Genomic DNA, 26,645 nt, shown 5'->3' on the forward strand with positions numbered 1-26,645 from the left:
AACATGTGGAGATGGTTATTACATCATCCCTGAGGGGAAACCTCATGACTCGGCATGTGGAGACGTGGGAGTGGAAGTGGAAAAACACTTCATGGGTGACAGTTTGAATCTCCTTAGTGTTAGGTTATGCTGTCCTCTGCTGTTCAAGGTGGACGCGACACTTCTAAAACGTTTTTTTGTTTGTTTTGTTTACCAGGGCCTATATACATAAAGCTTCTCAGAGTATTAGTGCTATCTAGGATAATTTTCACCTTTTAGATCATAATGAATATGATTACATGAACAGGGGAGACCTGATCACAGATCAGCACTAATATAAGCAGATTTAGGGGACAACCTCACATCAAAATAGGTGCATTTAGCAATGAAAAAAAAATAATAATATTGTGTTCCGGATAACTCATGTTGTCTACTCTAGTCGTATGATTGCATTCTGGTAGGGTGCCAATGCAAGAAGAAAGTTTTTGAAATGGGGGTTGCAACAAAATCTCCCTCTCCTATAGGCTCCATCACTAAAGTTCTTGAGACTGTGTTCAACAACCTTCACTCACAATGTAATGTGTATTGTTGGTTGGGCTATTCATTGAGAAAAGCTATTAAGAATTTCCAGCACTGCTATCTTGTGGTAAACTCTGAATTTAAATTAAATGCAATGTTAGAGGGCAATTCCAATGAAACACTGACAAGGTGAACTGATGATGACAAATAGGATTTTATTGGACAGCTGGCCTAGCCTGGAAGTGGGGTTTCTGGACACTCAGAGTGGGCCTATACAGTACAGGTGTAGGATCTTAATATGAGCCAGTTTGCTACAGCAGGAAAATAATCCTCCAGCCACAGGAAATTTTATGTAGATTAAAATGAAAGGAAATGTTTGAATGGGGTTCATACAAATCTGACATTTTAAAGTGGAAATTGCAAACTTCAGAAGCTTTTTTAAAACTTAGATACATCACACGTTTGCATTTCTTGCTTATCAAATTAAATGATTAAATGAAGGTCCTACGTCTGTAGGTTGGTTACCTTGACAGAGTCATTTTGAAAAGGCTCTCTGTGTTTTTAACGGAGGATTAGGGATTATGATTGAGGCTATTCTAGATTAGAAGGTTAGTTAGAAACGCTTTAAACCCTATACTATAATATGGGATGACATCAGAGGCATCACTGATTTCAGGGAATTTAGGGAAACTGGCCTCAACCTTGATTAGTATAGGCTTAGGTTAGGCCTACATTTATCACATGAGTTTGCCTTAAAATGCGTGCTTCAGTGCCTAACGGAACAGGAGTCATATAGCCTAGACAAATGTCCCAAATCGAGACCGTGCGCATGAGGCCATGTTGCGCCCATGGTCGCACCTCCTTCTCCCTCTATGGGCCGGAAGCGGGATGTGATGTAAAAATTACATTGAAACTTTTTTCCTTGTGTGCTGATCCTCAGATCCATTGTAATACACCGAAAATCATCCACTTTTTTGCGATAATGATCCGGAAATTTTAATCAACAAGCGTGTCCGAAGGCCAGTCGAGCTGAGAAAGTCTATTGTCGGGATCCCGTCAATAACTCAAATCAGGTAAATTGATAATGTTGTCGGTACAAAGAAACAAGCTGAATTTGCCTGGAACAGATAAAAGTTATCCCATGGCTGTTTATGTTGGAGTCTTTGTTGCGATTAACAAACGAACTCGGAGTGAGAAATGTTTACGCTCGTCCTAGGACCTCTCAAACGTTAAAACTCACTGTTGTAGACTAACTGTTGATTGTTATTGATTATAACAGATTTATAAGGATATCGAACATATATTGTATTCGTTTAGGCCTATAATGCTTTTTGTCTTTATTTTTCTTTTGGGGGGAGGTTAACCGCCCAAACATAATCATTTCAAACCTTGCTTACATATCAATACGATCACATCTATCTCTCTATTATGCGGGGAATACTTTGGAATACATTTCCAAAATTAAAATCACTTTGAGCTGATTTACTGGTGTTTTTACAGTGTTTTATGTCAACAACAAAAAAACTTGGGGGGGGGGCAAACAAAATCACCAGTGGGCCAGGTGGGGTACCCTGCCGTAGTTTTATCTAACGTTTGCTTATCCAAATGCAATGAACTTGTTTAAGTAGGCTGTTTCTTTTGGTTATTTTAACATTTCACAGACTGCTTCTGAAGAGCAGACTGGTATGTAATTACGGGACCGCAGAGATAAGACCACTGACAATAAAATAGTTGAAATCATACAAGTCATTTTCTTCTAACCGCGGCGCGTGCATTATACTTGGTTATAGCCAACATGTCTCCAAACTGAATGCCTTGAGATTGCCAAACAAATCATTTTTTTTTGTTGCCTAGTGGGACTGTCTAACTTGTTTGTTTTTTTGTTGTTGCGCAAAATGATCTGGCTAATATTGGGGGCCTTGAGGAAAAAAATGGGCCAATGTGTTTTTCCTCATTTAGTTGTGTTACAACCTGAATTTAAAATGGATTAAATGGAGATTGTTTGTCACTGGCCTAGACACAACAAACCCATAATGTCAAAGTGGAGTTAGGTTTTTAGAAATTTGTACAAATTAATTAAAAATGAAAAGCTGAAATGTCTTGAGTCAATAAGTATGGCATGCCTAAATCAGTTCAGGAGTTTGCATAACAAGTCACATAGTAAGTTGCATGGATTCACTCTGTGTGCAGTAATAGTGTTTAACATGATTTTTTAATGTCTACCTCATCGCTGTATCTCTGTACAATTATCTAAATTTCAAACACAGATTCAACCACAAACACCAGGGAGGTTTTGTAATGCCCGCAGAGAAGGGCACCTATTGGTAGATGAGTAAAAATGATGTATATGCAGTTGAAGTCGGAAGTTTACATACACTTAGGTTGGAGTCATTGAAACTCGTTTTTCAACCACTCCACAAATGTCTTGTTAATAAACTATAGTTTTGGCAAGTCAGTTAGGACATCTAATTTGTGTATTACACAAGTAATCTTTCCAACAATTGTTTACAGACAGATTATTTCACTTATAATTCACTGTATCACAATTCCAGTGGGTCAGAAGTTTACAAACACTAAGTTGACTGTGCCTTTAAACAGCTTGGAAAATTCCAGAAAATGATGTCATGGCATTAGAAGCTTCTGATAGGTAAATTGACATCATTTGAGTCAATTGGAGGTGTACCTGTGGATGTATTTCAAGGCCTACCTTCAAACTCAGTGCCTTTTTGCTTGACATCATGGGAAAATCAAAGAAATCAGCCAAGACCTCAGAAAAAAAATGGTGGACCTCCACAAGTCTGGTTCATCCTTGGGAGCAATTTCCAAACGCCTGTAGGTACCACGTTCATCTGTACAAACAATAGTATGCAAGTATAAACACCATGGGACCATGCAGCCATCATACCGCTCAAGAAGTAGACGCGTTCTGTCTCCTGGAGATGAACATACTTTGGTGCGAAAAGTACAAATCAATCCCAGAACAACATCAAACGACCTTATGAAGATGCTGGAGGAAACGGGTCCAAAAGTATCTATATCCACAGTGAAATGAGTCCTATATCGACCGCTCAGCAAGGAAGAAGCCACTGCTCCAAAACCGCCATATGAAAGCCAGACTATAGTTTGCAACTGCACATGGGGACAAAGATCATACTTTTTGGAGAAATGTCCTCTCGTCTGATGAAACAAAAATAGAACTGTTTGGCCAAAGTGACCATCGTTATGTTTGGAGGAGAAAGGGGGAGGCTTGCAAGCTGAAGAACACCATCCCAACCGTGAAGCACGGGGGTGGCAGCATCATTTTGTGGGGGTGTTTTTCTGCAGGATGGACTGGTGCGCTTCACAAAATAGATGGCATCATAAGGATGGAAAATTATGTGGATATATTGAAGCAAAATCTGAAGACATCAGTCAGAAGTTAAAGCTTGGTCGCAAATGGGTCTTCCAAATGGTCAATGACCCCAAGCATACTTCCAAAGTTGTGAGAAAATGGCTTAAAGGACAACAAAGTCAAGGTGTTGGAGTGGCCATCACAAAGCCCTGACCTCAATTATTTTGAACATTTGTGGGCAGAACTGAAAAAATGTGAGCGAGCAAGGAGGCCTACCAACCTGACTCAGTTACACCAGCTCTGTCAGGAGGAATGGGCCAAAATTCACCCAACTTATTGTGGGAAGCTTGTGGAAGGCTTCCCAAAACGTTTTAACCAAGTTAAACAATTTAAAGGCAATGCTACCAAATACTAATTGAGTGTATGTAAACTTCTGACCAACTGGGAATGTGATGCAAAAAATAAAAGTTGAAATAAATAATTCTCTCTGCTATTATTCTGACATTTCACATTTTAAAAATAAAGTGGTGATCCTAAATGACCTAAGACAGGGAATTTTTACTCTGATTAAATGTCAGGAATTGTGAAAAACTGAGTTTAAATGTATTTGGCTAAGGTGTATGTCAACTTCCGACTTCAACTGTATACAATACCATTCAATAGTTTGGACACACCTACTCGTTCAAAGGTTTTTCTTTATTTTCACTATTTTCGATATTGTACAATATTAGTGAAGACATCAAAATTATGAAATAACACATATGGAATCATGTAATAACCAAAGAAGTGTTAAAAAAAATCTAAATATATTTTAGATTCTTCAAAGTAGCCACCCTTTGCCTTGATGACAGCTTTGCACGCTCTTGGCTTTCTCTCAATGCCAAGAGGGAGACTTGCACTACAGGTGCTGGCGCAAGCGCAGATGAAATACACCGCTGGGGCGCCGATTAAAATGTTTACATGTCCTAATAATTAGAAAGATTGCTCTGAAAACCATGCATTTTAATCGGCATATGCTTACTTTGATTTTGACCGTGCACCGGTTAATATAAGCAGACTAAGGTGTTTATGTGACTAATACATAATCTGCCTACTGCCATATTCAGTTTAATATCTAATTATTTGTGTGCATGTAAACATACTTATTGTTGTAGGGGTATTATAAATGTCAAGGATGGCATTCTGTCTTGTTGGAATGTTAACAAGTGGTTGTAATCCATTCCCATTCAATCCAGACACATTAACATTGTTCAAATCACCCATGATAATAATCCCAGCATTAACCTATTTTGCTCTGATAGTATCAAGGCTGTCCGTTGGATGTTGGATATGTTGATATTCTGAATTGGATTGAGGGGGGAATAATTGCTATAATTGATCCAACTTGTCTTGGTAATCGTTTAGGTGTAAGCCATCGCCACAAACACTGCAATTCAGGTGGTACCTCTACGAATGGGAAGTTGTGTGTAATTCAGGTGGATACCTCTATGAGTGGGAGGTTCTGTCCAATTCAGGTGGTACCTCTATGAATGGGAGGTTCTGTCCAATTCAGGTGGTACCTCTATGAATGGGAGGTTGTGTGTAATTCAGGTGGTACCTCTATGAATGGGAGGTTGTGTGTAATTCAGGTGGTACCTCTATGAGTGGGAGGTTGTGTCCAATTCAGGTGGTACCTCTATAAATGGGAGGTTGTGTGTAATTCAGGTGGTACCTCTATGAATGGGAGAGTGTATAATTCAGGTGGTACCTCTATGAGTGGGAGGTTGTGTGTAATTCAGGTGGTACCTCTATGAATGGGAGGTTGTGTGCAATTCAGGTGGATACCTCTATGAATGGGAGGTTGTGTGTAATTCAGGTGGATACCTCTATGAATGGGAGGTTGTGTGTAATTCAGTGGGTACCTCTATGAGTGGGAGGTTGTGTGTAATTCAGGTGGTACCTCTATGAATGGGAGGTTGTGTGTAATTCAGGTGGTACCTCTATGAATGGGAGGTTGTGTGTAATTCAGGTGGTACCTCTATGAATGGGAGGTTGTGTCCAATTCAGGTGGTACCTCTATGAATGGGAGAGTGTGTAATTCAGGTGGTACCTCTATGAATGGGAGGTTGTGTGTAATTCAGGTGGTACCTCTATGAATGGGAGGTTGTGTGTAATTCAGGTGGTACCTCTATGAATGGGAGGTTGTGTCCAATTTAGGTGGTACCTCTATGAATGGGAGGTTGTGTGTAATTCAGGTGGTACCTCTATGAATGGGAGGTTGTGTGTAATTCAGGTGGTACCTCTATGAATGGGAGGTTGTGTGTAATTCAGGTGGTACCTCTATGAATGGGAGGTTGTGTCCAATTTAGGTGGTACCTCTATGAATGGGAGGTTGTGTGTAATTCAGGTGGTACCTCTATGAATGGGAGGTTGTGTGTAATTCAGGTGGTACCTCTATGAATGGGAGGTTGTGTGTAATTCAGGTGGTACCTCTATGAATGGGAGGTTGTGTGTATTTCAGGTGGTACCTCTATGAATGGGAGGTTGTGTGCAGAAATGTCCTCTCTTTTATAAAGTGTCACACCCCCTCCCCTTTGACCTTGTCTTGGCTTAGGTGTTGAAACCATCAATTTCCCAGAGTTCAAGTTTGTACATCTGCGTCAAACCATGTCTCTTACACAGCATCAATTTCACCTCTCTCTGACAGCAGGATTGACTGACTAGTGACTGTGCATTGCACACTATGACCCTAGGAGAATGATTCATTTATTTCCTGTCCAACTTTGGTGAGCGAGTTTGTTTCCTCCTGGTGTTGTGGGTAATAGGGTTCAACTAGCACCACCCTCTCAGTCTGGTTCTTCGGATGTATTCTGTGTTGAATCAAGTGGTTTTTTTCAGGCTCTTTACTCAAGGTTGTTTTGATCTACTGGAGACTTTGTAGGAATCCTATTGGATACTGGATTAGAATCTTAGACATGAAATGAATCAGACTGATTTAGCCTCGTAATGTCACCCGGCCACCCTACAGTGTGCAGGACTCATTGACTTGTACAATTAGTAACACTTCTCTCCCGTCTGAATGCTTGAAAAAAAGTAACAATATGATATGATTTCATGTAAAAGTTTATGCTTTAGGAAATGCACTCCAACTACAGAGATAGATCAAATCATATTTTTATTGGTCACATACACGTGATTAGCAGATGTTATTGCGGGTGTAGGGAAATGCTTGTGCCTCTAGCTCCGACAGTGCAGTAATATCTAACAAGTAATTTCTAACAAATTACACAACATGTACCCAACACACAAATCTAAGTAGGAATGAATTAAGACTATATACATATGGACGAGCGATGTCAGAGCGGAACGGACTAAGTTACCGTTGAATAGTATAGAATACAGTATATACATATGAGATGAGTAATGTAAGATATGTAAACATTGTTAAGTGAATGAGATGTCGTAGAATAGTATAGAAAACAGTATATACATATGAGATGAGTAATGCCAGATTTGTAAACATTATTAAAGTGACTAGTGTTCCATTCCTTAAAGTGGCCAGTGATTTCTAGTCTATGCCTGTAGGCAGCAGCCTCTAATGTGCTAGTGATGGCTGTTTAGCAGCCTTGAGATAGAAGCTGTTTTTCAGTCTCTCGGTCCCAGCTTTGATGTACCTGTACTGACCTCGCCTTCTGGATGATAGCGGGGTGAACAGGCAGTGGCTCGGGTGGTTGATGTCCTTGATGATCTTTTTGGCCTTCCTATGACATCAGGTGGTGTAGGTGTCCTGGAGGGCAGGTAGTTTGCCCCCGGTGATGCATTGGGCAGACCGCACCACCCTCTGGAGAGCCTTGCTGTTGTGGGCGGTGCTGTTGCTGTACCAGGTGGTGATACAGCCCAACATGATTCTTTTTTATTGTGCATCTGTAAACGTTTGTAAGGGTTTTAGGTAACAAGCCAAATGTCTTTAGCCTCCTGAGGTTGAAGAGGCTCTGTTGATGGACAGGGGAGCGGGAGAGGAGAGGGACCCATGTACCCCACTTCAATCAAGCAGGGTCTTCAGACACCCACTTGGCGTCAGTCACCCCCAAGATTGAAGCGGGAGACAAATCCAGCTATGGCCTCCTCCTTGTCAGGCCTCTCAGACAGGGTAGACAGGGGTCCTGGGATGGACAGCTCAGGCCTCTCAGACAGGGTAGACAGGGGTCCTGGGATGGACAGCTCAGGCCTCTCACACTGGGTAGACATGGGTCCTGGGATGGACAGCTCGCACAGCTTCCCCACATACAGTGCTGGATCACGGCGCTGGTGAACTCATTAAAGAGGAGATCCAGGAGCCTGTCTGCGTTGCGTTGGGAAAGCTTATTTTGTATCACAACATTCCTGCTGTGGCGGTTGCCTGGAAGTAGATGCAGCATCTCACACTCAATGTCAGGGTCTTAGGGATTTTATTTATTTATAATTGTTTAACCTTTATTTAACTAGGCAAGTCAGTTAAGAACAAATTCTTATTTTACAATGACGGCCTAGCCCAGCCAAACCCTCCCCTAACCCGGACGATGCTGGGCCAATTGTGCGCCGCCCTATGGTACTCCCGATCACGGCTGGTTGTGATACAGACCGGGATCACACCAGGGTCTGTAGTGTCGCCTCTAGCACTGAGATGCAGTGCTTTAGACCGCTGTGCCTGTCGGGATGGAAGAACTAAAACCATATAGACTCTCAGGTGTGGTTTTGAACAGTATATGTTACAATATATCTTTTGAAAGTCAAAGCAGCCACAGCCACAGTTGCATTATTCAACGTTAGCCCCCTGAACCCTCCAAAATGTTGGCTACCGTGTCAGACTCATCAAACTCTGATACTTCCATTATGGTCAGCGCTTGCAAGCTCCACTGTCAATGATGGTACAGCATCCACCTTCAGGATTAGCTACCCGGCAAGACCCATCGAATGTTCTCCCCAATTGATAATGTAGATTCGTTCGAAATGGGCACTGCACACGCCGTGTGACATGATCGTAATTTTGCAGCCTGTCCAGCTAAAATGAAAAGCTGCCACTGCTGTCCGATGTCTTCATTCTTCTGGCATCCAGTCACAACACATGCTGGTAAGTAGCTTGCTAGCTAACAGTCACGCCACAGATGAACGGTTCCCAGTATCTTTGGTCGTACGTTCTGCTTGAGCTAGTAGCTAGCTTACAGTTTGTAAACAAAGCCAAAGTAAGGCGTAAGCACACATGTGATGACGGTTTTAAGGCAGTACATATTTAAATGACTAAATATGACAAGATGCTACTATTAGTGTATTACATTCCCGGCTTTATGTGATGTTGCATAAAGCCTGGAAGTAAATCCTTGCTAATGTCTGCCTCCTGAATCCAAGTGTTCAGTGGCTCAGTTGGTAGAGCGTGGTGTTTGCAACGCCAGGGTTGTGGGTTCGATTCCCATGGGGGGCTAGTATGAAAAAAAAGAAGAAAATAAAAAATGAAATGTATGCATTCACTACTGTAAGTTGCTCTGGATAAGAGTGTCTGCTAAATTACTAAAATGTAAATGTTTGACGCAGGGGACCAGTAACTTTATTATCAAACTTGATCAATGTTCCAGCTACAGTTATTTTTCATACTTGGGTCACCCTACTTTGAACTGGTTTCATCCAAATATCATCCAATTGAATGAAAAACATGATTTTCACTGTTCGAGACCTGATGTTTGGACATAATGCATTTCCTTTATGCAAATTCACTGTAGTTACACATGCCCTACAATATACCACTAGGGCCTTCAGAGATGTTTTAGCTAATTATCTTTTCATGTCTGTTTCTTGAGTTTGTCAAAATGTTATAGATTAGAATAACATAGAATAAAAATAGAATAGCATAGAATAACATAGAATAGAATAGAATAACATAGAATAGCATAGAATAGAATAACATAGAATAGAATAACATTGAATGGAGTAACATATAATAGATTAGCATAGAATAGAATAACATAAAATAGCATAGAATAGAATAGAATAACATAGAATAGAATAGCATATAATAGAATAACATATAATAGCATAACATAGAATAGAATAACATAGAATAGCATAGAATAGAATAACATAGAATGGAGTAACATAGAATAACATAGAACAGAATAACATAGAAATGAATAACATAGAATATAGTAACATATAATAGATTAGCATAGAATAACATAGAATAGAATAACATAGAATATAATGACAATAATTTTCCCAGGGGGAACATCAGTGTCTCAAAAGGAGGTGATTATGGTGTTATCTCAATCCTAATTAGCTTTGTCTCTTTTTCATATGGTCCTCTCACCCACAATGCTTTATGGTTATAAACAGATGTTTATAGTTAAAATGATCTGTCATCTGGACATAAATGAAAAAAATACACTTAAACACATGACTTAAGCCAGCAGGCTGGGGATCCACATTCTATCTATCCAATCAGAGACCTGGCCGGGTGGTGTCAGAATAACAACCTATCCCTCAACGTAACCAAGACTAAGGAGATGATTGTGGACTACAGGAAATTGAGGAACGAGCACGCCCCCATTCTCATCGACGGGGCTGTAGTGGAGCAGGTTGAGAGCTTCAAGTTCCTTGGTGTCCACATCAACAACAAACTAGAATGGTCCAAACACACCAAGACAGTCGTGAAGAGGGCACGACAAATCCTATTCCCCCTCAGAAAACTAAAACGATTTGGCATGGGTCCTGAGATCCTCAAAAGGTTCTACAGCTGCAACATTGAGAGCATCCTGACTGGTTGCATCACTGCCTGGTACGGCAATTGCTCGGCCTCTGACCACAAGGCACTACAGAGGGTAGTGCGTACGGCCCAGTACATCACTGGGGCTAAGCTGCCTGCCATCCAGGACCTCTACACCAGGCGCTGTCATAGGAAGGCCCTAAAAATTGTCAAAGACCCCAGCCACCCCAGTCATAGACTGTTCTCTCTACTACCACATGGCAAGCGGTACCAGAGTGCCAAGTCTAGGACAAAAAGGCTTCTCAACAGTTTTTACCCCCAAGCCATAAGACCTGAACAGGTAATCAAATGGCTACCCGGACTATTTGCATTGTGTGCTCCCCCCCAACCCCTCTTTTTACTCTGCTGCTACTCTCTGTTTATCATATATGCATAGTCACTTTAACTATACATTCATGTACATACTACCTCAATTGGCCCGACCAACCAGTGCTCCCGCACATTGGCTAACCGGGCTATCTGCATTGTGTCCCACCACCCGCCAACCTCTCTTTTACGCTACTGCTACTCTCTGTTCATCATATATGCATAGTCACTTTAACCATATCTACATGTACATACTACCTCAATAAGCCTGACTAACCGATGTCTGTATGTAGCCTCGCTACTTTTATAGCCTCGCTACTGTATATAGCCTCGCTACTGTATATAGCCTGTCTTTTTACTGTTGTTTTATTTCTTTACTTACCTATTGTTCCCCTAACACCTTTTTTGTACTATTGGTTAGAGCCTGTAAGTAAGCATTTCACTGTAAGGTCTACACCTGTTGTATTCCGCGCATGTGACAAATAAACTTGATTTAATTTCATTTCATTAGACTCTCATTGCCAACACTGTGTGCCAATATCAGACCACTGTGTGCCAATATCAGACCACTGCGCACCAATATCAGACCACTGTGCGCCAATATCAGACCACTGTGTGCCAATATCAGACCACTGTGCCAATATCAGACCACTGTGCCAATATCAGACCACTGTGCCAATATCAGACCACTGCGTGCCAATATCAGACCACTGCGTGCCAATATCAGACCGCTGCGTGCCAATATCAGACCACTGCGTGCCAATATCAGCCCTCTGTGTGCCAATATCAGCCCTCTCTGTGCCAATATCAGACCACTGCGTGCCAATATCAGCCCTCTGCGTGCCAATATCAGACCGCTGCGTGCCAATATCAGCCCTCTCCGTGCCAATATCAGACCGCTGCGTGCCAATATCAGCCCTCTCCGTGCCAATATCAGACCACTGTGCCAATATCAGCCCTCTGTGTGCCAATATCAGCCCTCTCTGTGCCAATATCAGACCACTGCTGTGCGCCAATATCAGACCACTGCGTGCCAATATCAGACCGCTGCGTGCCAATTCTCAGACCACTGCGTGCCAATATCAGACCACTGTGCAAGTATCAGACCACTGTGTGCCAATATCAGACTGCTGCGGGCCAATATCAGACCACTGTGTGCCAATATCAGACCGCTGCGTGCCAATATCAGACCACTGTGCCAATATCAGACCGCTGTGTTCCAATATCAGACCGCTGTGTGCCAATATCAGACCGCTGCGTTCTAATATCAGACTGCTGTGTGCCAATATCAGACTGCTGTGTGCCAATATCAGACCGCTGTGTGCCAATATCAGACTGCTGCGTGCCAATATCAGCCCTCTCTGTGCCAATATCAAATCAAATCAAATTTATTTTTATATAGCCCTTCGTACATCAGCTGATATCTCAAAGTGCTGTACAGAAACCCAGCCTAAAACCCCAAACAGCAAGCAAAGCATGTGAAAGAAGCACGGTGGCTAGGAAAAACTCCCTAGGAAAAACTCCCTAGAAAGGCCAAAAACCTAGGAAGAAACCTAGAGAGGAACCAGGCTATGAGGGGTGGCCAGTCCTCTTCTGGCTGTGCAGGGTGGATATTATAACAGAACATGGTCAAGATGTTAAAATGTTAAAATGTTCATAAATGACCAGCATGGTCAAATAATAATAATCATAGTAGTTGTCGAGGGTGCAACAAGCACGTCCGGTGAACAGGTCAGGGTTCCATAGCCGCAGGCAGAATAGTTGAAACTGGAGCAGCAGCACGGCCAGGTGGACTGGGGACAGCAAGGAGTCATCATACCAGGTAGTCCTGAGGCATGGTCCGAGGGCTCAGGTCCTCCGAGAGAAAGACAGAAAGAGAGAAAGAGAGAATTAGAGAGAGCATATTTAAATTCACACAGGACACCGGATAAGACAAGAGAAATACTCCAGATGTAACAGACTGACCCTAGCCCCCGACACATAAACTACTGCAGCATAAATACTGGAGGCTGAGACAGGAGGGATCAGAAGACACTGTGGCCCCATCCGATGATACCCCGGACAGGGCCAAACAGGCAGGATATAACCCCACCCACTTTGCCAAAGCACAGCCCCCACACCACTAGAGGGATGTCTCCAACCACCAACTTACCGTCCTAAGACAAGGCCGAGTATAGCCCACAACGATCTCCACCATGGCACAACCCAAGGGGGGCGCCAACCCAGACAGGAAGACCACGTCAGTGACTCAACCCACTCAAGTGACGCACCCCTCCCATGGACGGCATGGAAGAACACCAGTAAGCCAGTGACTCAGCCCCTGTAAAAGGGTTAGAGGCAGAGAATCCCAGTGGAAAGAGGGGAACCGGCAAGGCAGAGACAGCAAGGGCGGTTCGTTGCTCCAGCCTTTCTGTTCACCTTCACACTCCTGGGCCAGACTATACTTAATCATAGGACCTACTGAAGAGATAAGTCTTCAGTAAAGACTTAAAGGTTGAGACTGAGTCTGCGTCTCTCACATTGGTAGGCAGACCATTCCATATAAATGGAGCTCTATAGGAGAAAGCCCTACCTCCAGCCGTTTGCTTAGAAATTCTAGGGACAATTAGGAGGCCTGCGTCTTGTGACCGTAGCGTACGTGTAGGTATGTACGGCAGGACCAAATCGGAAAGATAGGTAGGAGCAAGCCCATGTAATGCTTTGTAGGTTAGCAGTAAAACCTTGAAATCAGCCCTTGCCTTAACAGGAAGCCAGTGTAGGGAGGCTAGCACTGGAGTAATATGATCAAATTTTTGGGTTCTAGTCAGGATTCTAGCAGCCGTATTTAGCACTAACTGAAGTTTATTTAGTGCTTTATCCGGGTAGCCGGAAAGTAGAGCATTGCAGTAGTCCAGCCTAGAAGTAACAAAAGCATGGATTAATTTTTCTGCGTCATTTTTGGACAGAAAGTTTCTGATTTTTGCAATGTTACGTAGATGGAAAAAAGCTGTCCTTGAAACAGTCTTGATATGTTCTTCAAAAGAGAGATCAGGGTCAAGAGTAACGCCGAGGTCCTTCACAGTTTTATTTGAGACGACTGTACAACCATCCAGATTAATTTTCAGATTCAACAGAAGATCTCTTTGTTTCTTGGGACCTAGAACAAGCATCTCTGTTTTGTCCTAGTTTAAAAGTAGAAAGTTTGCAGCCATCCACTTCTTTATGTCTGAAACACAGGCTTCTAGCGAGGGCAATTTTGGGGCTTCACCATGTTTCATTGAAATGTACAGCTGTGTGTCGTCCGCATAGCAGTGAAATTTAACATTATGTTTTCGAATGACATCCCCTAGAGGTAAAATATATAGTGAAAACAATAGTGGTCCTAAAACGGAACCTTGAGGAACACCGAAATTTACAATTGATTTGTCAGAGGACAAACCATTCACAGAGACAAACTGATATCTTTCCGACAGATAAGATCTAAACCAGGCCAGAACTTGTCCATGTAGACCAATTTGGGTTTCCAATCTCTCCAAAAGAATGTGGTGATCGATGGTATCAAAAGCGGCACTAAGATCTAGGAGCACGAGGACAGATGCAGAGCCTCGGTCTGACGTCATTAAAAGGTAATTTACCACCTTCACAAGTGCAGTCTCAGTGCTATGATGGGGTCTAAAACCAGACTGAAGCGTTTCGTATACATTGTTTGTCTTCAGGAAGGCAGTGAGTTGCTGTGCAACAGCTTTTTAATTTTTTTTGAGAGGAATGGAAGATTCGATATAGGCCGATAGTTTTTTATAATTTCTGGATCAAGATTCGGCTTTTTCAAGAGAGGCTTTATTACTGCCACTTTTAGTGAGCTTGGTACACATCCGGTGGATAGAGAGCCGTTTATTATGTTCAACATAGGAGGGCCAAGCACAGGAAGCAGCTCTTTCAGTAGTTTAGTTGGAATAGGGTCCAGTATGCAGCTTGAGGGTTTGGAGGCCATGATTATTTTCATCATTGTGTCAAGAGATATAGTACTAAAACACTTTAGTATCTCCCTTGATCCTAGGTCCTGGCAGAGTTGTGTAGACTCAGGACAATGGAGCTTTGGAGGAATACCCAGATTTAAAGAGGAGTCTGTAATTTGCTTTCTAATGATCATGATCTTTTCCTCAAAGAAGTTCATAAATTTATTACTGCTGAAGTGAAAGCCATCCTCCATTTGCGAAGGCTGCTTTTTAGTTAGCTTTGCGACAGTATCAAAAAGAAATTTCGGATTGTTCTTATTTTCCTCAATTAAGTTGGAAAAATAGGATGATCGAGCAGCAGTGAGGGCTCTTCGATACTGCACGGTACTGTCTTTCCAAGCTAGTCGGAAGACTTCCAGTTTGGTGTGGCGCCATTTCCGTTCCAATTTTCTGGAAGCTTGCTTCAGAGCTCGTGTATTTTCTGTATACCAGGGAGCTAGTTTCTTATGACAGATGTTTTTAGTTTTTAGGGGTGCAACTGCATCTAGGGTATTGCGCAAGGTTAAATTGAGTTCCTCGGTTAAGTGGTTAACTGATTTTTGTCCTCTGACGTCCTTGGGTAGGCAGAGGCAGTCTGGAAGGGCATCAAGGAATCTTTGGGTTGTCTGAGAATTTATAGCACGACTTTTAATGCTCCTTGGTTGGGGTCTGAGCAGATTATTTGTTGCGATTGCAAACGTAATAAAATGGTGGTCCGATAGTCCAGGATTATGAGGAAAAACATTAAGATCCACAACATTTATTCCATGGGACAAAACTAGGTCCAGAGTATGACTGTGGCAGTGAGTAGGTCCAGAGACATGTTGGACAAAACCCACTGAGTCGATGATGGCTCCGAAAGCCTTTTGGAGTGGGTCTGTGGACTTTTCCATGTGAATGTTAAAGTCACCAAAAATTATAATATTATCTGCTATGACTACAAGATCCGATAGGAATTCAGGGAACTCAGTGAGGAACACTGCATATGGCCCAGGAGGCCTGTAAACAGTAGCTATAAAAAGTGAGTGAGTAGGCTGCATAGATTTCATGACTAGAAGCTCAAAAGACGAAAACGTCATTGTTTTTTTTTGTAAATTGAAATATATTATATTGAAATATATTGAAATATCAGACCGCTGTGTGCCAATATCAGACCGCTGTGTGCCAATATCAGACCGCTGTGTGCCAATATCAGACCGCTGCGTGCCAATATCAGACCGCTGTGCCAATATCAGACCGCTGTGTGCCAATATCAGACCGCTGCGGGCCAATATCAGACCGCTGTGTGCCAATATCAGACCGCTGTGTGCCAATATCAGACCGCTGTGTGCCAATATCAGACCGCTGCGTGCCAATATCAGACCGCTGTGCCAATATCATCCCTCTCCGTGCCAATATCAGACTGCTGTGTGCCAATATCAGCCCTCTGCGTGCCAATATCAGCCCTCTCCGTGCCAATATCAGCCCTCTCCGTGCCAATTTCAGACTGCTGTGTGCCAATATCAGACCGCTGCGTGCCAATATCAGACCACTGTGTGCCAATATCAGACCACTGTGCCAATATCAGACCACTGTGTGCCAATATCAGCCCTCTCCGTGCCAATATCAGACCGCTGCGTGCCAATATCAGACCACTGTGTGCCAATATCAGACCGCTGTGCCAATATCAGACCGCTGTGCCAATATCAGACCACTGTGTGCCAATATCAGCCCTCTCCGTGCCAATATCAGACCGCTGTGTGCCAATATCAGACCGCTGTGTGCCAATATCAGACCGATGCCTGCTAATATCAGACCACTGTGTTCCAATATCAGACCGCTGTGTGCCAATATCAGACCGCTGCGTGCCAATATCAGAACGCTGTGCGCCAATATCAGCCCTCTGTGTGCCAATATCAGACCACTGTACCAATATCAGACCGCTGTGTTCCAATATCAGACCGCTGTGTGCCAATATCAGACCACTGTGCCAATATCAGACCACTGTGTGCCAATATCAGACCACTGTGTGCCAATATCAGCCCTCCCCGTGCCAATATCAGACCGCTGCGTGCCAATATCAGACCACTGTGTGCCAATATCAGACCGCTGTGCCAATATCAGACCACTGTGTGCCAATATCAGCCCTCTCCGTGCCAATATCAGACCGCTGTGTGCCAATATCAGACCGCTGTGTGCCAATATCAGACCGCTGCCTGCTAATATCAGACCACTGTGTTCCAATATCAGACCGCTGTGTGCCAATATCAGACCGCTGCGTGCCAATATCAGAACGCTGTGCGCCAATATCAGCCCTCTGTGTGCCAATATCAGACCACTGTACCAATATCAGACCGCTGTGTTCCAATATCAGACCGCTGTGTGCCAATATCAGACCACTGTGCCAATATCAGACCACTGTGTGCCAATATCAGACCGCTGTGTGCCAATATCAGACCACTGTGGCAATATCAGACCACTGTGTGCCAATATCAGACCGCTGTGTGCCAATATCAGACCGCTGCGTGCCAATATCAGCCATCTCCGTGCCAATATCAGCCCTCTCCGTGCCAATTTCAGACTGCTGTGTGCCAATATCAGACCGCTGCGTGCCAATATCAGACCACTGTGTGCCAATATCAGACTGCTGTGCCAATATCAGACCACTGTGTGCCAATATCAGCCCTCTCCGTGCCAATATCAGACCGCTGCGTGCCAATATCAGACCACTGTGTGCCAATATCAGACCGCTGTGCCAATATCAGACCGCTGTGCCAATATCAGACCACTGTGTGCCAATATCAGCCCTCTCCGTGCCAATATCAGACCGCTGTGTGCCAATATCAGACCGCTGTGTGCCAATATCAGACCGCTGCCTGCTAATATCAGACCACTGTGTTCCAATATCAGACCGCTGTGTGCCAATATCAGACCGCTGCGTGCCAATATCAGAACGCTGTGCGCCAATATCAGCCCTCTGTGTGCCAATATCAGACCACTGTACCAATATCAGACCGCTGTGTTCCAATATCAGACCGCTGTGTGCCAATATCAGACCACTGTGCCAATATCAGACCACTGTGTGCCAATATCAGACCACTGTGTGCCAATATCAGCCCTCTCGTGCCAATATCAGACCGCTGCGTGCCAATATCAGACCACTGTGTGCCAATATCAGACCGCTGTGCCAATATCAGACCACTGTGTGCCAATATCAGCCCTCTCCGTGCCAATATCAGACCGCTGTGTGCCAATATCAGACCGCTGTGTGCCAATATCAGACCGCTGCCTGCTAATATCAGACCACTGTGTTCCAATATCAGACCGCTGTGTGCCAATATCAGACCGCTGCGTGCCAATATCAGAACGCTGTGCGCCAATATCAGCCCTCTGTGTGCCAATATCAGACCACTGTACCAATATCAGACCGCTGTGTTCCAATATCAGACCGCTGTGTGCCAATATCAGACCACTGTGCCAATATCAGACCACTGTGTGCCAATATCAGACCGCTGTGTGCCAATATCAGACCACTGTGGCAATATCAGACCACTGTGTGCCAATATCAGACCGCTGTGTGCCAATATCAGACCGCTGCGTGCCAATATCAGACCGCTGTGTGCCAATATCAGACCGCTGTGTTCCAATATCAGACCGCTGTGTGCCAATATCAGCCCACTGTGCCAATATCATACTGCTGCGTGCCAATTTCAGACCACTGTGCCAATATCAGACTGCTGCGTGCCAATATCAGACCATTGTGTGCCAATACCAGACCTCTGCGTGCCAATATCAGACCATTGTGTGCCAATACCAGACCTCTCCGTGCCAATATCAGACCACTGTGTGCCAATATCAGACCACTGTGCCAATATCAGACCGCTGCGTGCCAATATCAGACCATTGTGTGCCAATACCAGACCTCTCCGTGCCAATATCAGACCATTGTGTGCCAATATCAGCCCACTGTGTGCCAATATCAGACCATTGTGTGCCAATATCAGACAGCTGTGTGCCAATATCAGACCGCGTGTGCCAATATCAGACCACTGTGCCAATATCAGACCACTGCGTGCCAATATCAGACCACTGTGCCAATATCAGACCGCTGCGTGCCAATATCAGACCGCTGTGTGCCAATATCAGCCCTCTCTGTGCCAATATCAGACCACTGTGTGCCAATATCAGACCACTGTGCCAATATCAGACCACTGTGCCAATATCAGACCGCTGTGTGCCAATATCAGACCACTGTGCCAATACAGACCACTGTGCCAATATCAGACCGCTGTGCGCCAATATCAGACCACTGTGTGCCAATATCAGACCGCTGCGTGCCAATATCAGACCGCTGCGTGCCAATATCAGACCACTGTGTGCCAATATCAGACCACTGTGCCAATATCAGACCGCTGGGCGCCAATATCAGACCGCTGTGTGCCAATATCAGACCGCTGTGTGCCAATATCAGACCGCTGGGCACAAAATATCAGACCACTGCGCTATAGGAGCATGGCTGGAAAGAGCAGATACTTTGATGAAAACACATTTCAACATGTTACCAGCGCAAGCTGCAAAATGTAATCATTATTGACATTTCAACATGTTGCCAGCACAAGCTGTTTCTGCACTTGGCGTTATAAGCAAAAAATACACCGTTGTGTATTTTGCTGCCATTAATCATCTCTGACAGTATGAATCCAAGGGGAACTCATTAGGTCACTCTCCTGGTGCATGCAACTAGAAAAGACCATGCAGAATATGGTTAGTGTCTGCCCTGAGATTGGAAGGTTGTAGGTTCGATTTCCGGTCAAGTCATATCAAAGACTAGACATGGGACCCTATGCCTCTCTGCTTGGCACTCAGAATTAAGGACAGAGCATCTTGTACTTGTACATCAAGCTGCCTCATGCTACAGAAACAGGAGATAGACTAGTGTAGGGCTATCTTCTGTATACCACCCCTACCTTGTGACAACACAACTGATTGGCTCAAACACATTAAGAAGGAAAGAAATTCCACAAATTAACTTTTAACAAGGCACACCTGTTAATTGAAATGTATTCCAGGTGACCAACTCATCAAGTTAGTTGAGAGATTGCCAAGAGTGTGCAAAGCTGTCATCAAGGCAAAAGGTGGCTAATTTGAAGAATCTCGGTTAACTTTTTTGGTTACAACATGATTCCATATGTGTTATTTCATAGTTTTGATGTCGTCGCTATTATTCTACAATGTAGAAAATAGTAAAAATTGAAGCCTGGAAAGAGTAGGTGTGTCCAAACTTTTAACTGGTACTGTATATACAGTTGAAGTCGGAAGTTTACATACACCTTAGCCAAATATATTAAAACTCAGTTTTTCACAATTCCTGACATTTAATCCTAGTAAAAAGCCCCTGTTTTAGGTCAGTTCAGATCACCACTTTATTTTAAGAATGTGAAATGTCAGAATAATATTACAGAGAATTATTTATTTCAGCTTTTATTTCTTTCATCACATTCCTAGTGGGTCAGAAGTTCACATACACTCAATTAGTATTTGGTAGCATTGCCTTTAAATTGTTTAACTTGGGTCAAACGTTTCGGGTAGCCTTCCACAAGCTTCCCACAATAAGTTGGTTGTATTTTGGCCCATTCCTCCTGACAGAGCTGGTGTAACTGAGTCAGGTTTGTAGGCCTCCTTGCTCCCACACTCTTTTTCAATTCTGCCCAAAAATGTTCTATAGGATTGAGGTCAGGGCTTTGTGATGGCCACTCCAATAATTTGACCTTGTTGTCCTTTAAGCCATTTTGCCACAACTTTGGAAGTATGCTTGGGGTCATTGTCCATTTGGAAGACCCATTTGCGACCAAGCTTTAAATTCCTGACTGATGTCTTGAGATGTTCCTTCAATATATCCACATAATTTTCCAACCTCATGATGCCATCTATTTTGTGAAGTGCACCAGTCCCTCCTGCAACAAAGCACCCCCACAACATGATGCTGCCACCCCCGTGCTTCACGGTTGGGATGGTGTTCTTTGGATTGCAAGCCTCCCCCTTTTTCCTCCAAACATAACGATGGTCATTATGGCCAAACAGTTCTATTTTTGTTTCATCAGATGAGAGGACATTTCTCCAAAAAGTACGATCTTTGTCCCCATGTGCAGTTGCCAACCGTAGTCTGGCTTTTTTATGCCGGTTTTGGAGCAGTGGCTTCTTCCTTGCTTAGCGGCTTTCGGGTTATGTCGATTTAGGACTCATTTTACTGTGGATATAGATACTTTTGTACCTGTTTCCTCCAGCATCTTCAAAAGGTCCTTTACTGTTGTTTTGGGATTGATTTGCACTTTTCGCACCAAAGTACGTTCATCTCTAGGAGACAGAATGCGTCTCCTTCCTGAGCGGTATGATGGCTGCGTGGTCCCATGGTGTTTATACTTGCGTACTATTGTTTGTACAGATGAACGTGGTACCTTCAGGCCTTTGGAAATTGCTCCCAACGATGAACCAGACTTGTGGAGGTCCACCATTTTTTTTCAAAGGTCTTGGCGGATTTCTTTTGACTTTCCCGTGATGTCAAGCAAAGAGGCACTGAGTTTGAAGGTAGGCCTTGAAATACATCCACAGGTACACCTCCAATTGACTCAAATGATGTCAATTAGCCTATCAGCAGCTTCTAATGCCATGACATCATTTTCTGGAATTTTCCAAGCTGTTTAAAGGCACAGTGAACTTAGTGTGTGTTAACTTCTGACCCACTAGAATTGTGATACAGTCAATTATAAGTGAAATAATCTGTCTGTAAACAATTGTTGGAAAACTGACTTGTGTCATGCACAAAGTAGATGTCCTAACCGACTTGCCAAAACTATAGTTTGTTAACAAGAAATTTGTGGAGTGGTTGAAAATTTAATTATTAATTTAAAAGTAATCCTCAAAGTAATCATCTAGTTTTTCAAAAGTATCTGTAATCTGATTACAATATTTTTGCTGGTAACGTAACGGATTACAGTTACCGTTTTTTTGTAATCCGTTACTCCCCAACCCTGACAGCAAGCGAGCTGAAACAAAAAACAGTGCCATTCACTAGATGATGATCATTTGTAAACAGATGATGATCATTTGTAAACAGTTTGAAAGAAGTTTGAAAAGGGTGATGCTAACAAATTAGCAACAACAACCACCTTGAAGTTGATAACAGCGGCTGCAGCCACTGTCACCATTGTCATACTACTACAACACAAGTTAGCTAATATTATTAGCACTATTGTGGGAAAACTACTGCCTGCGCCACTGATTATTTGCTCTTGCGCTCTGCTAGACCCCTCACTTCTGCAAGTCAAAATGTGATTAGTTCTTTCCACTGTCACTTCAAAATTCTGCTCTAATGTAGTTGAATGTCAGAGGCCTTCTGAAGGCCTAGCCAATGGCTGGCTTGAGCTGGCTAGATGTTTCTACCCAGACAATCAATCAATCAAATGTATTTATAAAGCCATTCTTACATCAGCTGATGTCACAAAGTGCTGTACAGAAACCCAGCCTAAAACCCCCAAACAGCAAGCAATGCAGGTGTAGAAGCACAGTGGCTAGGAAAAACTCCCTAGAAAGGCCGGAACCTAGAAAGAAACCCAGAGAGGAACCAGGCTATGAGGGGTGGCCAGTTCTCTTCTGGCTGTGCCGGGTGGAGATTATAACAGCACATGGCCTAGATGTTCAAATGTTCATAAATGACCAGCATTGTCAAATAATAATAATCATAGTAGTTGTCGAGGGTGCAACAAGTCAGTAACACAAGAGTAAGTGTCAGTTGGCTTTTTCATAGCCGATCTTTGAGAGTATCTCTACCGCTCCTGCTGTCTCTAGAGAGTTGAAAACAGCAGGTCTGGGATAGGTAGCACGTCCGGTGAATAGGTCAGGGTTCCAGCAGGTCTGGGACAACAGGTCTGGGACAGGTAGCACGTCCGGTGAACAGGTCAGGGTTCCATAGCTGCAGGCAAGATGTTAAAATGTTCATAGATGACCAGCATGGTCAAATAATAAAACAGGCAAATCGTTAATACAGGACTAAGATCGAATCCTACTCCACCGGCTCTGACGCTCGACAGACGTGGCTGGGCTTGCAAACTATCACTGATTACAAAGGTAAACCCAGCCGCGAGCTGCCCTGCTACACTAGCCTACTAGACTAACTAAATGTCTTCTATGCTCATTTCGAGGCAAGTAACACTGAACCATGCATGAGAGCACAAGCTGTTCCAGGCGGCTGAGTGATCTCGCTCTCTATCGCCCTGTAGCACTCACATCTATAGCCATGAAATGCTTGGAAAGGCTGCTCATGGCTCACATCAACACCATCATCCAGTCACCCTGGACCCAATCCATTTCGCATACTGCCACAAAAGATCCACAGATGACGCAATCTCTATTGCACTCCACACTGCCCTCACCCACCTGGACAAGAGGAATACCTATGTAATAATGCTGTTCATTGACTACAGCTCAGCATTAAACACCACAGCCCCCTCCAAGATCATCACTAAGCTCAGACTGAACATTTCCCTCTGCAACTGGATCCTGGACTTCCTGACAGGCCGCCCCTAAGTGGTGAGGGTAGGCAACAACACATCTGCCATGCTGACCATCAACAGCTTAATCTCCTCCTGTGCTCCCTGTTCACCTACGACTGCTTGGCCAAGCACGACTCCAACACCATCATCAAGTTTGCTGACGACACGACTGTGGTAGGACTGATGACCGACGACGATGAGACAGCCTATAGGGAGGAGGTCAGAGACGGACAGCAACCTCTCCCTCAACATCAGCAAGACAATGGAGCTGATTGTGGACTACAGGAAACGGAGGGGCAAACACTCCCCCATCCACATCGATGGGGCTGTAGTGGAGCGGGTCGAGAGCTTCAAGTTCCTTGGAGTCCACATCACTAAGGAATTAACATGGTCCACACACACCCTCACAATTGTGAAGAGGGAATGACAGCGCCTCTTCCCCCTCATCAGGCTGAAAAGATTTGTCATGGGCCCTCAGTTCTACAGCTGCAACATTGAGAGCATTTTGACTGGCTGCATCACAGCTTGGTATGGCAACTGCAATACAACGACCACAAGGCAACTACAGAGGATTGTGAGTACGGTCCAGTACATCATTGGGGCCGAGCACCCTGCCATCCAGGACCTCTATACCAGACCTACAAAATTATCAAAGACACCTACAACCCAAGCCATAAACTGTTCTGCACACACATTGGACTCTACCCACACACACTTTCACACTCACCACATGCTGCTATTGTCTATTGTTGGAAAAGGGGTGGCAGGTAGCCTAGTGGTTAGAGCATTGGGCCAGTAACCAAAAGGTTGCCGGCTCGAATCCCCGAGCTGGCAAGGTAAAAATGCGTCATTCTGCCCCCTGAGCAAGGCAGTTAACCCACTGTTCCCTGGGCGCCGAAGACATGGATGTCGATTAAGGCAGCCCCCCGAACTTCTCTGATTCAGAGGGGTTGGTTAAATGTGAAACACACATTTCAGTTGAAGGCATTCAGTTGTACAACTGACTAGGTATTCCCCTATTCTGTTGCCTAGTCACTTTATCCCTACTTACAGAATATGTACATATCTATCTCAATTACCTCATAACCCTGCACATCAACTCAGTATAGGTACTGTATTTAGCCTTGTTATTACCTCGTACCCCTGTACAACGCCTCAGTACTGGTACTGTATATAGCCTTGTTATTACCTCGTACCCCTGCACATCGACTCAGTATAGGTACTGTATTTAGCCTTGTTATTACCTCATACCCCTGTACATCTACACAGTACTGGTACTGTATTTAGCCTTGTTATTACCTCGTAACCCTGTACATCGACTCAGTACTGGGACTTATAGCCTTGTTATTACCTCGTACCCCTGTACATCGACTCAGTACTGGGACTTATAGCCTTGTTATTACCTCGTACCCCTGTACATCGACTCAGTACTGGGACTGTATTTAGCCTTGCTATTACCTTGTACCCCTGTACATCGACTCAGTACTGGGACTGTATTTAGCCTTGTTATTACCTCATACCCCTGCACATCGACTCAGTACTGGGACTGTATTTAGCCTTGTTTTTACCTCGTACCCCTGTACATCGACTCAGTACTGGGCCTTATAGCCTTGTTATTACCTCGTACCCCTGCACATCGACTCAGTACTGGGACTGTATTTAGCCTTGTTATTACCTCGTACCCCTGTACATCGACTCAGTACTGGGACTCTATATAGCCTTGTTATTACCTCGTACCCCTGTACATCGACTCAGTACTGGTACTGTATATAGCCTTGTTATTACCTCGTACCCCTGCACATTGACTCAGTACTGGGACTGTATATAGCCTTGTTATTACCTCATACCCCTGTACATCGACTCAGTACTGGTACTGTATATAGCCTCATTACCTCGTACCCCTGTACATCGACTCAGTACTGGTACTGTATATAGCCTTGTTATTACCTCGTACCCCTGTACAACGCCTCAGTACTGGTACTGTATATAGCCTTGTTATTACCTCGTACCCCTGCACATCGACTCAGTACTGGGACTGTATATAGCCTCATTACCTCGTACCCCTGTACATCGACTCAGTACTGGGACTGTATATAGCCTCATTACCTCGTACCCCTGCACATCGACTCAGTACTGGGACTGTATATAGCCTTGTTATTACCTCGTACCCCTGCACATCGACTCAGTACTGGTACTGTATTTAGCCTTGTTATTACCTCGTACCCCTGCACATCGACTCAGTACTGGGACTGTATATAGCCTTGTTATTACCTCATACCCCTGTACATCGACTCAGTACTGGTACTGTATTTAGCCTTGTTATTACCTCGTACCCCTGCACATCGACTCAGTACTGGGACTCTATATAGCCTTGTTATTACCTCATACCCCTGTACATCGACTCAGTACTGGTACTGTATTTAGCCTTGTTATTACCTCGTACCCCTGCACATCGACTCAGTACTGGTACTGTATATAGCCTTGTTATTACCTCATACCCCTGTACATCGACTCAGTACTGGTACTGTATATAGCCTTGTTATTACCTCGTACCCCTGCACATCGACTCAGTACTGGTACTGTATATAGCCTCATTACCTCGTACCCCTGCACATCGACTCAGTACTGGTACTGTATATAGCCTTGTTATTACCTCGTACCCCTGCACATCGACTCAGTACTGGTACTGTATATAGCCTCATTACCTCGTACCCCTGTACATCGACTCAGTACTGGTACTGTATATAGCCTCATTACCTCGTACCCCTGTACATCGACTCAGTACTGGTACTGTATATAGCCTCATTACCTCGTACCCCTGCACATCGACTCAGTACTGGGACTGTATTTAGCCTTGTTATTACCTCGTACCCCTGCACATCGACTCAGTACTGGTACTGTATATAGCCTCATTACCTCGTACCCCTGTACATCGACTCAGTACTGGTACTGTATATAGCCTCATTACCTCGTACCCCTGTACATCGACTCAGTACTGGTACTGTATATAGCCTTGTTATTACCTCATACCCCTGCACATCGACTCAGTACTGGGACTCTATATAGCCTTGTTATTACCTCGTACCCCTGTACATCGACTCAGTACTGGTACTGTATATAGCCTCATTACCTCGTACCCCTGCACATCGACTCAGTACTGGTACTGTATATAGCCTTGTTATTACCTCGTACCCCTGTACATCGACTCAGTACTGGTACTGTATATAGCCTTGTTA

The 26,645-nt window shown here is 43.9% G+C and overlaps 1 protein-coding gene across 3 annotated transcripts in view; it reads left to right on the forward strand.

The window, feature by feature from the left end:
• The first annotated feature begins 1,320 nt into the window (after positions 1-1,320).
• The window catches only part of ddr2l (discoidin domain receptor family, member 2, like), a 56,924-nt gene continuing 31,599 nt past the window's right edge, over positions 1,321-26,645 (forward strand). For all 3 annotated transcript variants that reach the window (XM_014172634.2, XM_045706760.1, XM_045706759.1), the window contains exon 1: positions 1,321-1,571. The gene's annotated coding sequence lies outside the window, so the exon portion shown is untranslated. The remainder of the gene's footprint in view (positions 1,572-26,645) is intronic.

The sequence above is a fragment of the Salmo salar genome, chromosome ssa24 (genome assembly GCF_905237065.1).
Source record: "Salmo salar chromosome ssa24, Ssal_v3.1, whole genome shotgun sequence".
Classification (NCBI taxonomy): domain Eukaryota; kingdom Metazoa; phylum Chordata; class Actinopteri; order Salmoniformes; family Salmonidae; genus Salmo; species Salmo salar.